At 35.8% G+C, this 12,370-nt stretch overlaps 1 pseudogene; it reads right to left on the bottom strand.

Annotated features, from left to right (window-relative positions):
* Positions 1-11,911: 11,911 nt before the first annotated feature.
* Positions 11,912-12,010, bottom strand: LOC132267960 (small nucleolar RNA R71; annotated as a pseudogene).
* Between the last annotated feature and the right edge of the window lie 360 nt (positions 12,011-12,370).

The following is a 12,370-nucleotide window of genomic DNA, read 5'->3' as shown; positions in this document are numbered from 1 at the left end:
TTTTTAGGCACTAATCCCAAAATTGAGCTAACTCAGCCAAATAAGAGCTTAATTGAAGCAATCCTGAGATAAACCAAAGGAGGGAGCAAAGTGGAGAAAGAAAGGAGCAAAAAGGAATCAAGTCGTGCAGTTGAAAAGTTCAATCGATCCAATTTAGAGTTCGATCGATCGAACATCTATGATCGATCACAGTACTTCTCGATAGATCCAACCTTGGCCTTTGCTGAAATTCCAAGTTAGATCAATCGAACATCATCTATGATCGATCGAACCCTATTTTGTCCTATTCTAATGATTGATCTTATCCACAGCTGTACGCCTACCAACCACTTTTGTCTTTTTCCCCATAAATATCTTGAAAATATCCCAGCCTTGTTATTATCCGGAGGAGTCAGACCACTTCAATCGATCCAAGATGCAGTTCGATCGATCGAACCCATTTTCGATCGATCCAAGTTAAGGTTCGATCGATCGAACTTCTTCCAGCGAGAAAAAGTTAAAGTCCAACTCATTTATTCCATCCTTCATCCAATCATTGGAGAATATGCCTTGCAAGACCACAGCTCATCATGGGGTGTATTTGACCTACCTATATAAGGAATATGATACACTTTTTGAAAGGGTCTCTAAAGTCTCTAGAGTCTCTTGTCACACATTGAAAATCATCTTGGAGGCTATTCTTGGAGAGGAGGAAAGGAGGGAAGCTAGAGCACCATTGGAGGAGATCTTCACCAACAAGGATCAGCCATGGAGTTAGCCCTTGAGGGTTGGATCATCACTACCATGAGTGGCTAGACATCCTCTTGGGGCTAGAGTTAGCCCCAAACATGCTTTCTATACTCTAATCTTGTGTATTATTGAGGGATTAGTGTTGTATGATACATCTTGATATTCATGTATATATAAATCTTAATTATTTCATGGTTTGTATGGTTTAATGCTTCCAATTGACTATTCTATTCTATCCATATGTCTATGTATGCTAGAGTAGGATATTCATGTGCTTATCTCTAGATTTAGTGTTTTTGATGCATGTCTATGTGTATTGATGCTATAGATCTAGAGATTATCAATATGATATGCTTAATGGAATGCTCTTGTTATGTCTTTTGATGGTTCATACTTATTTCTCAATGGATTGTACCTCTCCCTTAGTTTATTTTCATGCTAGTAGTGTAGTTGTAGTGTAATGTTAGATGGGAGAGACAATTCATGCATGTTCTTTGATGTTCCATGCTTTTGAATGCAAGAAGCATATGCTCTAATATTGTGGTGTAATGGAATTTTGAGCTTAATGAAGGATTAATGACTAGTTATGATATGTTGTATCTTTCACATGTGTTTAGACAATTTATTCCTCTCCCAATAGATATTTTGTACCTCTCACATGATGTTTAGATAATGCATGTTTAACTAAGTCATCCTTATGGATTGCTTGGACTATGAGCTTAATGAAAGGTTCAATAACTTGAATTGTTATTTTGTTATCTTCACATGATGTTTAGACAATATATTCCTCTACCAATAGATGTATTGTGGCCTCACACATGTTGATTGAGATAATTTGCACTTGTTGAGTCACCCTTACCAATTGAATGTCTTTTACACACACAACATTGTTGCAACACTTTCATTTCCCTCATTAGTCACTTGATTATGGTTTGGAATAGTATTGTTTGGTGGTGATCTCTACACCCCAAGACCTCTCTCTCTCTCTTGTTTACTTCATATTATTTTATTTAGTTGAATTCAATTTAGCTTAATCAACCAACCCAATTCTCTTTTGCAATCATTTGGTACGCTAGAGTCGAAGTTGAAATTCCAACACGTATAATCCCTTGGGACGATCCCTACTCACTCTTGCTACGTTAGTAGTGGTCATTGGAGCTTAAAAGCTAAATTTGGAGTTAATGTGCTAAATGACCATTGTGAGTAATTCTTGGCACTCTTGTATTTTAATTGTTTCATTTCTTTGCATGCTTGTGATAGCCCTTGTTGAGGCTCATTTTATTGCTAAATTTTTGTCCAAGCATAGGCCCTTGTTGAGGCCAATTTTTTCTTGCATTTGGGTTTTAATTGTGAATGGAGGAATTGTTTGATCCAAGTTTGGGGGGGAACTACATCCCTTCACCTTATGCTCCTCCATCACATTTTAATCCTTATGAGATTGAGTCTAATTAATTTCATGCATCATCTTATTATGGACTTGATCACTCATTTAATCCTTCTTATGATTATTGCCCTCCACCACCATTTTATGATTAATCAATTCCACCACCTTCTAAGTACTCACCCGGATTTGAAGAAAAAGTGTTAGCTTTACTTGATGTGCATATTTCACACACTTCACTTATTAATTCTCATTCTCAAGCTTTAGCCAACTTAGAAGCTCAAGTTGAGCAAATTGCAAATACTCTTTCTCATTAAGAGGAGGAGGAAGAGGCAAATGAAAAAATGGCAAGAACTTCAATGTATATAGATGAGGATGATGAGAGTGAGGAGAATGAAATAAGTGAGCTAATGCCTAGCACTCTATCTTGTATAGAGGAGGAAGTGGCAAGTGAGTTAGTGGCTAATCCAATAGAATATAATATGATTAATGAGGACTTTCCTTATTTTGATTATGATTTTATCTCGGACATGGCTATTCTAGAGAGTGAGGAGATGTTGACCACACTTGAGGTAGGAGAGAATGAGGAGGAACTTGTTGAAGAGGGTCTTCTTTCTATTATCTCTAATGACCCTCTTGAGGAGTGTCTTTTGGAAATGTATAAAAATTGTGGTTTTGACTTTAAAAGCTCTACAAATGAAATAAACTCTCTAATGGACTCCTTAGCTTACTTGGAAGGTGAGGAAATGGTAATTTATGAGGAGGAGAAGAGGGATGAAGAGAGGGTGTTTCTTATTAATCCAAATGAGTCTTTGAAAGACAATGCCTTACCAATTATCAATATGGATGATCATTTGAATGTGTTTCAAGAACACAACAAAGAGGCAAGCCTAACCATTTCAAGACCGTGGATGAAAGGAACAATATCATCTCTTTTATTTCTTTTCAAGTCATTATTTTGGAGGATGATTTTATTGTCATAAGTGGGACATTAAATGAGAAAAGTGAAAAGAGGGTCAATAAGGATGTTTCATATCCAGTTTTTGATTCGTTTGATTAGTGAGTTGACCTAACGTCTTGCTAGAGACGTTAAACACTAGTATTCGTAGAGTTTCACAACTCTATTCCTCCCTCATTTCTTTTTATTTTTCATTCTTGTGTACATTCTTCCATCTATTTTTCAAATTTTCATTCTTGTTACCATCATTGGGGTTTAGCATAGGATTTTCTGCACTTTCAGTTCAAAATTAGGCATTTGGCGCCAGTTCGATCGATCACAAGATCACCTTCGATCGATCGAATTGTTCTTCGATCGATCCAACTATGGATTCGATCGATCGAACTACCTTTCGATCGATCCAACATGTGGTTCGATCGATTATGAGTCCCAACACTTAGAAAAATTTTGGACCTGCATCCAAATTCCAAAATGCATGCTCTCGGGATCTCCAAAATTTTACATGTTTAATCGATCGAATTTCATCTCGGATCGATCACAGCTATGTTCGATCGATCGAACTTCATCTTCGATCGATCACAGCTTTGTCCCTTTGACCCTATGACTTTTTGACTTTTTCCTATTTCTATTTTTATTTTATTTTATTTTTTTTATTTTCTTTTATTTTATTTAGTTACTTCTATCTTGGTATTAAAAATATATATATATATATATATATATATATAAAATAATAATAATATTTCTTTTCTTTTATTTTATTTCCAAAAATTCAAAAATATTTTGTTTAACTTTAATTTTTAATACTTCTAACTTATAAAAAAAAAAAAAAAAAAAAAAAATTTTGCGTTCCTTATTTTCTTACATTTTTATTTACTTGCCTTTTTATTTTTATTTGTATACATATTTGTTTTATCTAAAAAAATAAAAAATAAAAAAATGAAACAATTTTTCAAAGAAACATTCCGTCTTACTAGAGACGTTAAACTTAGCACCCATTTTGCATATTTCTTACATTTTTCATTTTTCTTTGCATGTTTTCACATATATATTAAAAAAAAAAAATGAAAAACAAAAAGTAAGAAAATTTTGTATATACTTGCATTGTACATATTCTTTCCATTTGTTTTACATTGTACATATTCCTTTTTCATTTCTTGCATTGTACATATTCTTTCATTGCATTTTGCCTTATTTATTTTTCTTTTTATATTTTGTTCATGCATTTTATTCTTTGTTTTTCTTGCATTTTGTATATACTTGCTTTCATTAAATGAAAAATATAAAAAGATTCATCATTGTGCCCTTATGTGTAGTCATGCATACTTTATGCTTTAGTTAGGACTTGATCTTATATCTCTCTTGCATCATGTGTTACATTGCCTTAGAATGCTTGATTTGATTATTCTTATCCCATTTGATATTTGATGTGAGTTTGCTAGCGTGGTTATTCAAGTAGGTTGTTGATTCCAAGTTTGGGGGAGACGTCTTTCGAATTGGATCATGACCGGGCTTCATGTCTACACCACCACGGTATAATCTTTCCACTTTTTTTTTTTTTTTTTTTTTTTTTTTTTTTTTTTTTTTTTTTTCCGTTGTTCTCATTGCACATTGAGGACAATGTGCAGTTTAAGTTTGGGGGTAAGGTGTCTTGTTGTATTCTACTTAAGATTTGAGCTTTAAATGCATGATTGAGATTTGAGATTGATGTTAGCTATGATTTTGATCTTTTGAGGAATATATTGCTTAAAATTTAAAAATTGCTTGACTTGAGAGTCCAATACTCCTTGTATGCCTTGAGGATGCCATTTAGGAGTAAATTTTTCAAAAGATTGATATCTTGCTTGCATTTGTGGTCCACATCATCCTGAATTTGAGATTGTTTTGAGATTCATTCTAGGATTCTACACTAGCACCGGTGCACACTAGCATTCATTTGTGGGGTACATGCTTTGTTGATTATTGAATTGGTTATATCCCAATTGAGCTAGTAGTGCATTGAAAGTTTTCATTCTTGATAAAGGTGGATAACAACCCCTTTTCATTGAGTAGCCGGGATTCTTGCCTCATTAAGCAGTGAACTTCTCGCGCCGAAAGGTGGAGGGCCCAAACTTTAGGTTAATAATTAAAAAAAAAAAAAAAAAAAAGAAAAAAAGAAAAAGGTTGCAAAAGCAATAAAAGTGAGGACTTCTCCCAAAAGGTGAGAAGTGAGAAATGATTAGATGGTTGTTGTCTTGATTTGTAGCCTAGTTGATTTGAGTTTGTAAGTCCGTAGGGGTGTCTTAACACCTAATGCCCTAAAGACATCTGGTTTGGGAGTCATTGACCTAACGCTCACTACATGAATCTTCTAGAAAGCTTAAGAGATCAACACATTGCACAATACTTCCATCTTTGATCCTCAATAAAAAAAAAAAAGTAAAAAAAAAGAAAAAGAAAAAAGAAGAAGAAAATGAGTGAAAAGAATAAGCGCACCTAGAACAATAAAGCTTTAATAAAAGGTCCACTCTCTTATCTTGATGATCGGTACTAGATTTGTGTGCTAGTTTGAGGGTAAGGATGTGATTACTTCTCTAGTTGGCTAAGATAGCAACACACTTGATGCCGGACCTCTCACATGGATTCTAGACTTGTTTCGATTTTCATGATCATTTTCTTGATGTGTGGAGGACCATGCTTGCTTGTTTGATGTTGAGATTTTGGGAGATTGCTTGGAAATGGTTGAAAAATTGCATACTTGAGGTAGTTTTCTCCCAATGCTTGTTTGTAATATTGGTGCCTCTTTTGAAAGAATGAGCTTAATGTTTGTGGGTATCATTTCTGGAAACTCTCATGAGACTTTACTCGTCCACTAGGGGTAACCTAGGGGTTTAAAAGGCTTGTTGCATATGCTAAATGCAATCGTGTTCCCTACGAAAATGGTGTTATCATTTTACTTGCTTTCCAGTTTATACTTGTATAGTTGTTTATTTCATTCCTTTACTTCTTAGTTCATTGCTAGGGACTAGCAATATTTAAGTTTGGGGGTGTGATGAGCACTGAAAAGTGCGCATTTAAACCCGTTCAGCTTAAGCATTCTAGTACCTTTATCTATCTTACTTTGCTGTTTTAGACTTATTACGTGTTATTTATATTTTTATGCACTAATCCCAAAATTGAGCTAACTCAGCCAAATAAGAGCTTAATTGAAGCAATCCTGAGATAAACCAAAGGAGGGAGCAAAGTGGAGAAAGAAAGGAGCAAAAAGGAATCAAGTCGTGCAGCTGAAAAGTTCGATCGATCCAATTTAGAGTTCGATCGATCGAACATCTATGATCGATCACAGTACTTCTCGATAGATCCAACCTTGGCCTTTGCTGAAATTCCAAGTTAGATCGATCGAACATCATCTATGATCGATCGAACCCTATTTTGTCCTATTCTAATGATTGATCTTATCCACAGCTGTACGCCTACCAACCACTTTTGTCTTTTTCCCCATAAATATCTTGAAAATATCCCAGCCTTGTTATTATCCGGAGGAGTCAGACCACTTCAATCGATCCAAGATGCAGTTCGATCGATCGAACCCATTTTCGATCGATCCAAGTTAAGGTTCGATCGATCGAACTTCTTCCAGCGAGAAAAAGTTAAAGTCCAACTCATTTATTCCATCCTTCATCCAATCATTGGAGAATATGCCTTGCAAGACCACAGCTCATCATGGGGTGTATTTGACCTACCTATATAAGGAATATGATACACTTTTTGAAAGGGTCTCTAAAGTCTCTAGAGTCTCTTGTCACACATTGAAAATCATCTTGGAGGCTATTCTTAGAGAGGAGGAAATGAGGGAAGCTAGAGCACCATTGGAGGAGATCTTCACCAACAAGGATCAGCCATGGAGTTAGCCCTTGAGGGTTGGATCATCACTACCATGAGTGGCTAGACATCCTCTTGGGGCTAGAGTTAGCCCCAAACATGCTTTCTATACTCTAATCTTGTGTATTATTGAGGGATTAGTGTTGTATGATACATCTTGATATTCATGTATATATAAATCTTGATTATTTCATGGTTTGTATGGTTTAATGCTTCCAATTGACTATTCTATTCTATCCATATGTCTATGTATGCTAGAGTAGGATATTCATGTGCTTATCTCTAGATTTAGTGTTTTTGATGCATGTCTATGTGTATTGATGCTATAGATCTAGAGATTATGAAGATGATATGCTTAATGGAATGCTCTTGTTATGTCTTTTGATGGTTCATACTTATTCCTCAATGGATTGTACCTCTCCCTTAGTTTATTTTCATGCTAGTAGTGTAGTTGTAGTGTAATGTTAGATGGGAGAGACAATTCATGCATGTTCTTTGATGTTCCATGCTTTTGAATGCAAGAAGCATATGCTCTAATATTGTGGTGTAATGGAATTTTGAGCTTAATGAAGGATTAATGACTAGTTATGATATGTTGTATCTTTCACATGTGTTTAGACAATTTATTCCTCTCCCAATAGATATTTTGTACCTCTCACATGATGTTTAGATAATGCATGTTTAACTAAGTCATCCTTATGGATTGCTTGGACTATGAGCTTAATGAAAGGTTCAATAACTTGAATTGTTATTTTGTTATCTTCACATGATGTTTAGATAATATATTCCTCTACCAATAGATGTATTGTGGCCTCACACATGTTGATTGAGATAATTTGCACTTGTTGAGTCACCCTTACCAATTGAATGTCTTTTACACACACAACATTGTTGCAACACATTCATTTCCCTCATTAGTCACTTGATTATGGTTTGGAATAGTATTGTTTGGTGGTGATCTCTACACCCCAAGACCTTTCCTTCTCATCTCTTAAATCCCTATCTCTACTTAGTTTTATTTTTATTACATTTTAATTAATTCTTTTTTAGAAGTAATCAACCAACCAAACTCTCTTTTGCAATCATTTGGTACGCTAGAGTCGAAGTCGAAATTCCAACACGTATAATCCCTTGGGACGATCCCTACTCACTCTTGCTACATTAGTAGTGGTGTTGGTAGTGGTTTTTATAAATTTAAATTTGACATAAAAAGGCTTTTCTTGAACCACACATTCACTACATTCAGTTTGGCGTATTGGAACGGCCGTCGTCATTGGATAAAGGATAACTTTCAATTAGTTAGAAATTTAACTTTTTCGCACTGGAGGAAGTTCGATCGATCGAACCTTGGACTTAGATCGATTGACCATGGCTGAGATCTATCGAACTTAAGTTGGATTGATCCTCAATGGTGGCGCTTTTTGGATAAAGACAAATCTGAGATATTTTTGGGAAAAGGACAAAAGTGGTTGGTAGGGTGGTACAACTAGATAAGATCAATCATTTGGATAAGGACAAGGTAGTTCGATCGATCGAAGAATGATGTTGGATCGATCGAACTTTTGGGATCTCTGAAAATATCATCATGGCTTTGATCCATCTTGAAGTGCTGAGATCGATCATGTTGGATCGATCGAACTTTGATTAGAGATCGATCGAAGATGTTGATTTCCACCTTTTTCTTTCTTTTGCTTCTACTTGGCTCCTTTCTTTGATTCATCCCAAAATTGCTTCATTTCTGCTCTTATTTAGCTGAGTTAGCTTATTTTCGGGATAAGTGCCTGAAAATGGAAATAATATGAAATCAATCTAAAACGGTAAAGTAAGATAGATAAAAGTACTTGATGAGCGTTGAAAAGTGCGTATTTAAACCCCTTAAGCTTAAGCATTCTAGTACCTTTATCTTCTTACTTTACCGTTTTAGATTGATTTCATATTATTTCCATTTTCAGGCACTTATCCCGAAAATAAGTTAACTCAGCCAAATAAGAGCTTAATTGAAGCAATTTTGGGATTAAACAAAGAAAGGAGCAAAGTGGAGAAAGAGGAAAGCAAACGAAGCCAAATGTGACAAGCAGCAAAGTTCGATCGATCCAAGTTCAAGATTCGATCGATTGAACAATGATCGATCTCAGCACTTCAAGATAGATCCAAGCCTTGGCCCAAAAAGCATAAAGTCCAAAAGTTCGATCGATCCAACACCACCCTTCGATCGATCGAACACTGTTGTCCTTATTCAAATGATTGATCCTATCCACAGCTGTACCACCTACTAACCACTTTTGTCCTTTTCCCATAAATATCTCCTAAAAATATCTCGGATTTGTCTTTTTCCAAACAGCTCAGCCAATTGGATCGATCCAACCTAAGTTTAATAGATCTCAGCCAGTTCGATCAATCCAAGTTCAAGGTTCGATCGATCGAGCTTCCTCTAGTGTGAAAAAGTTAAAATTACACCTCATTGAAAGTTATCCTTTATCCAATCATTAGGGAATATTGTGTGCACGACCCTAGCTCATTTTGGGTGTCATTTTGACCTACCTATATAAGGATAAGGATTACTTGTTACAAAGGGAGCCAACATTATTTTCATATCATTTCTTGGAGAGCAAGCTTAGAGGAGGAGGAGGCTAGAGACACCATTGGAGTTCTTCATCAACAAGGATCAGATTTAACCATGGAGTTAACCCTTGAGGGTTGGAGCATCATCACCATGAGTGGCTAGACATCCTCTTGGGGCTAGAGTTAGCCCCAAGCATGCTTTCTATATCTTAATCTTATGTATTATTGAGGGATTAGTGTTGTAATTGATGTTTTGACACTTTGATTTATATAGATCTTGTTTATTCAATGATTTATGTGGTTTAATGCTTCCAATTGATCATTTTATTCTATCCATATGTCTATGTATGCTAGAATAGATGTTCATGTGCTTGTCTCTAGATTTTGTGTTATTGATGCATGTCTATATGTATTGATGCTATAGATTTGGAGATTGTCAAAACATAGTGCTTAAAGGAATGCTCTTGTGATTCTCTTGATGGTTCATGCTTATGCCTTGATGGATTGTGCCTCTCACCAAGTTTATTTTCATGCTAGTAGAGTAGATGTAGTGTAGTTGTAGTGTAGTGTTAAATGGGAGGACAATCTATACTTGTTGTTTGATGAACCAAGCTTTTGAATGCAATTAGCATATGTCTCTATCCTTGTGTTGTATTTGGATTATGAGCTTAATGAAAGGATTAAGACTTATTTTGATTTATTGTGCCTTTCACATGTTGTTTAGACAATATATGCTTTATTGCTTAGATATATTGTGCCTTTCACATGATATTTAGACAATACATGCTTAACTAGTCATCCTTGCTTGTTGAATCAACCAAACACACACACACCAATATTGCAACACACCATTTGCCCTCATTAATCACTTGTCAATGATATAGAAATGTATTACTTGGTGGTGATCTCTAAACCCCAAGATCTCTCTCTCTCTCTTACTTACTCTTAATTGTATTCTTTTGCTGTCACTTAGTTTAATTTAGTTGCTCTTTAATCAACCAACCAACTAATTGTTTGATCACTCGACCTACTAGTCCTAATAACAATTTCACGACATTACTCGATCCTCATAATCCTTTGGGACAATCCTTACTCACCCTAGCTATATTTTTAGTGAAAGGTAGTAGTGGCTTCTATAAATGTAAAACTCTTGGCCCTCGCCTTAATGCACACTTATCAAGCTTGACGGTGGTGCGGCATGAAAAACACCCCGTACCAGTTTTTGGCGCCACTGCCAGGGATTGATTGATTGGATTAGGCAACGTCGGATTTGTGGAATTGATTAGGATTAGTACTCTTTTGATCGTGTCTTTACTTTATTTCTATTTTTCTTTTTGGTTACTTATTGTGTTGTTATTACTTAACAAGGTGCATTGTTGGAGAGGAAGCAAACAAAGGAGCAATCAAGCATTCAAGCAAGCAAAGAAAGTAAAAAGCTAAAAATTCTAAAAACTTGCTAAGCTAAGCTTTAAATTTGGAGTTGAAGTGCTAAAGGACCTTTGTGAGACTTTCTTTACTCAATCTCTTAGTTAAATCGTCGGCCCGCGTGGAGGCTTATTTTTAATTGTCTTGCATCATTTTTGTTAAAGCATGGGAGTATGAATTAAATGTTTATGGAAGAAGTCTAATTGTATTGTTGTGAAGGCATAGTGTTTGTCATTCTTTGTGTTTGTTGTGTTTTGCATTGTGCATGCATGGACGTCGTTCATTGAGACCAACTCTTGTCTCTCTTGATTTGCATCTTGAATCTATCGTTAGAAATCCTAGGGGAAGAGGAAGTTCAAATAGAGCCAATCTATCAATGGATGACCATAATGATAATCATGTTGAGGACATTGGTCACATAGACCAACAAGGTATCCTTCATCCCAATGTGCACAATGAGAACATACAAGTACCATTAGGCATGCCTAGGCCATTCATTCACCAACCACCACAACAATAAGGCCAAGTTCCATATGGAATGCCAAGGCCAATGTATGCTCCACATCCTCCCATCAACAATAAAGGAATTCAAAACCAATGTGTTCATGTTCCACCTCAAGTAGCTAATCCACCTCTTGCTTTAAGAGACCATTATGTGCCTAATGAGTATAATGCACCTACATGTATCCAATTGCCTCCATTTAGAGCACATCATTATGAAATTAAGCCACAAACCATTCAAATGCTTCCTAACTATCATGGACTTCCAAGTGAAGAACCTTACAAGCATTTGGATGAGTTTCTTGAAGTATGTTCCACCGTAAAATATACGGATATGCCGGAAGAGGTTTTAAGACTTAAACTTTTTCCATTCACCTTAAAAGACAAGGCAAAGTATTGGTTTAACAATCTTAGGCCTTTTCAATCACTTCTTGGGCAGAAATGCAACAAGAGTTATTGAAGAAGTACTATCCGGTTTCTAAGACCAATGCCATGAGGACCTCAATTCGAGAATTTTCACATGGGGATGGAGAAACGTTTCATGAGGCATGGGAACGCTTCAATGAATTGCTTAGGAAGTGTCCACATCATGACATGCCCAAATGGCAATTAGTTCAATACTTCTTTAAGAGCTTATCGGACCACTATAAGGGTATGGTTGATGCTTCCATGGGTGGCTCATACATTGATAGGCATGAGGATGACGTTTGGCGTCTCTATGAGAGCATGAGTGAAAATTCTTTGCATAGAACACTATCATCCAAGAATGGTAGAAATTCACAAGGTAGGAAGAGTGTTGGCTTACATCAAGTCGACCATTCAAATGAAATAGCCGCCGAAATGAAGTCTTTATCTCAAAGGTTTGATCAATTTTTGATTAATCAAAACTCGGCGAACCAAGTATCTTCCTTTCCTAACCATTCTCATCGTGCATCAAATGAAACATGTATGACTTG

This window comes from Cornus florida, unplaced genomic scaffold (genome assembly GCF_030987335.1).
Source record: "Cornus florida cultivar Cherokee Brave unplaced genomic scaffold, ASM3098733v1 CherokeeBrave_3.0.0_Hap2_Chr07, whole genome shotgun sequence".
NCBI lineage: Eukaryota > Viridiplantae > Streptophyta > Magnoliopsida > Cornales > Cornaceae > Cornus > Cornus florida.
This window is presented reverse-complemented; position numbering and strand designations above follow the sequence as displayed.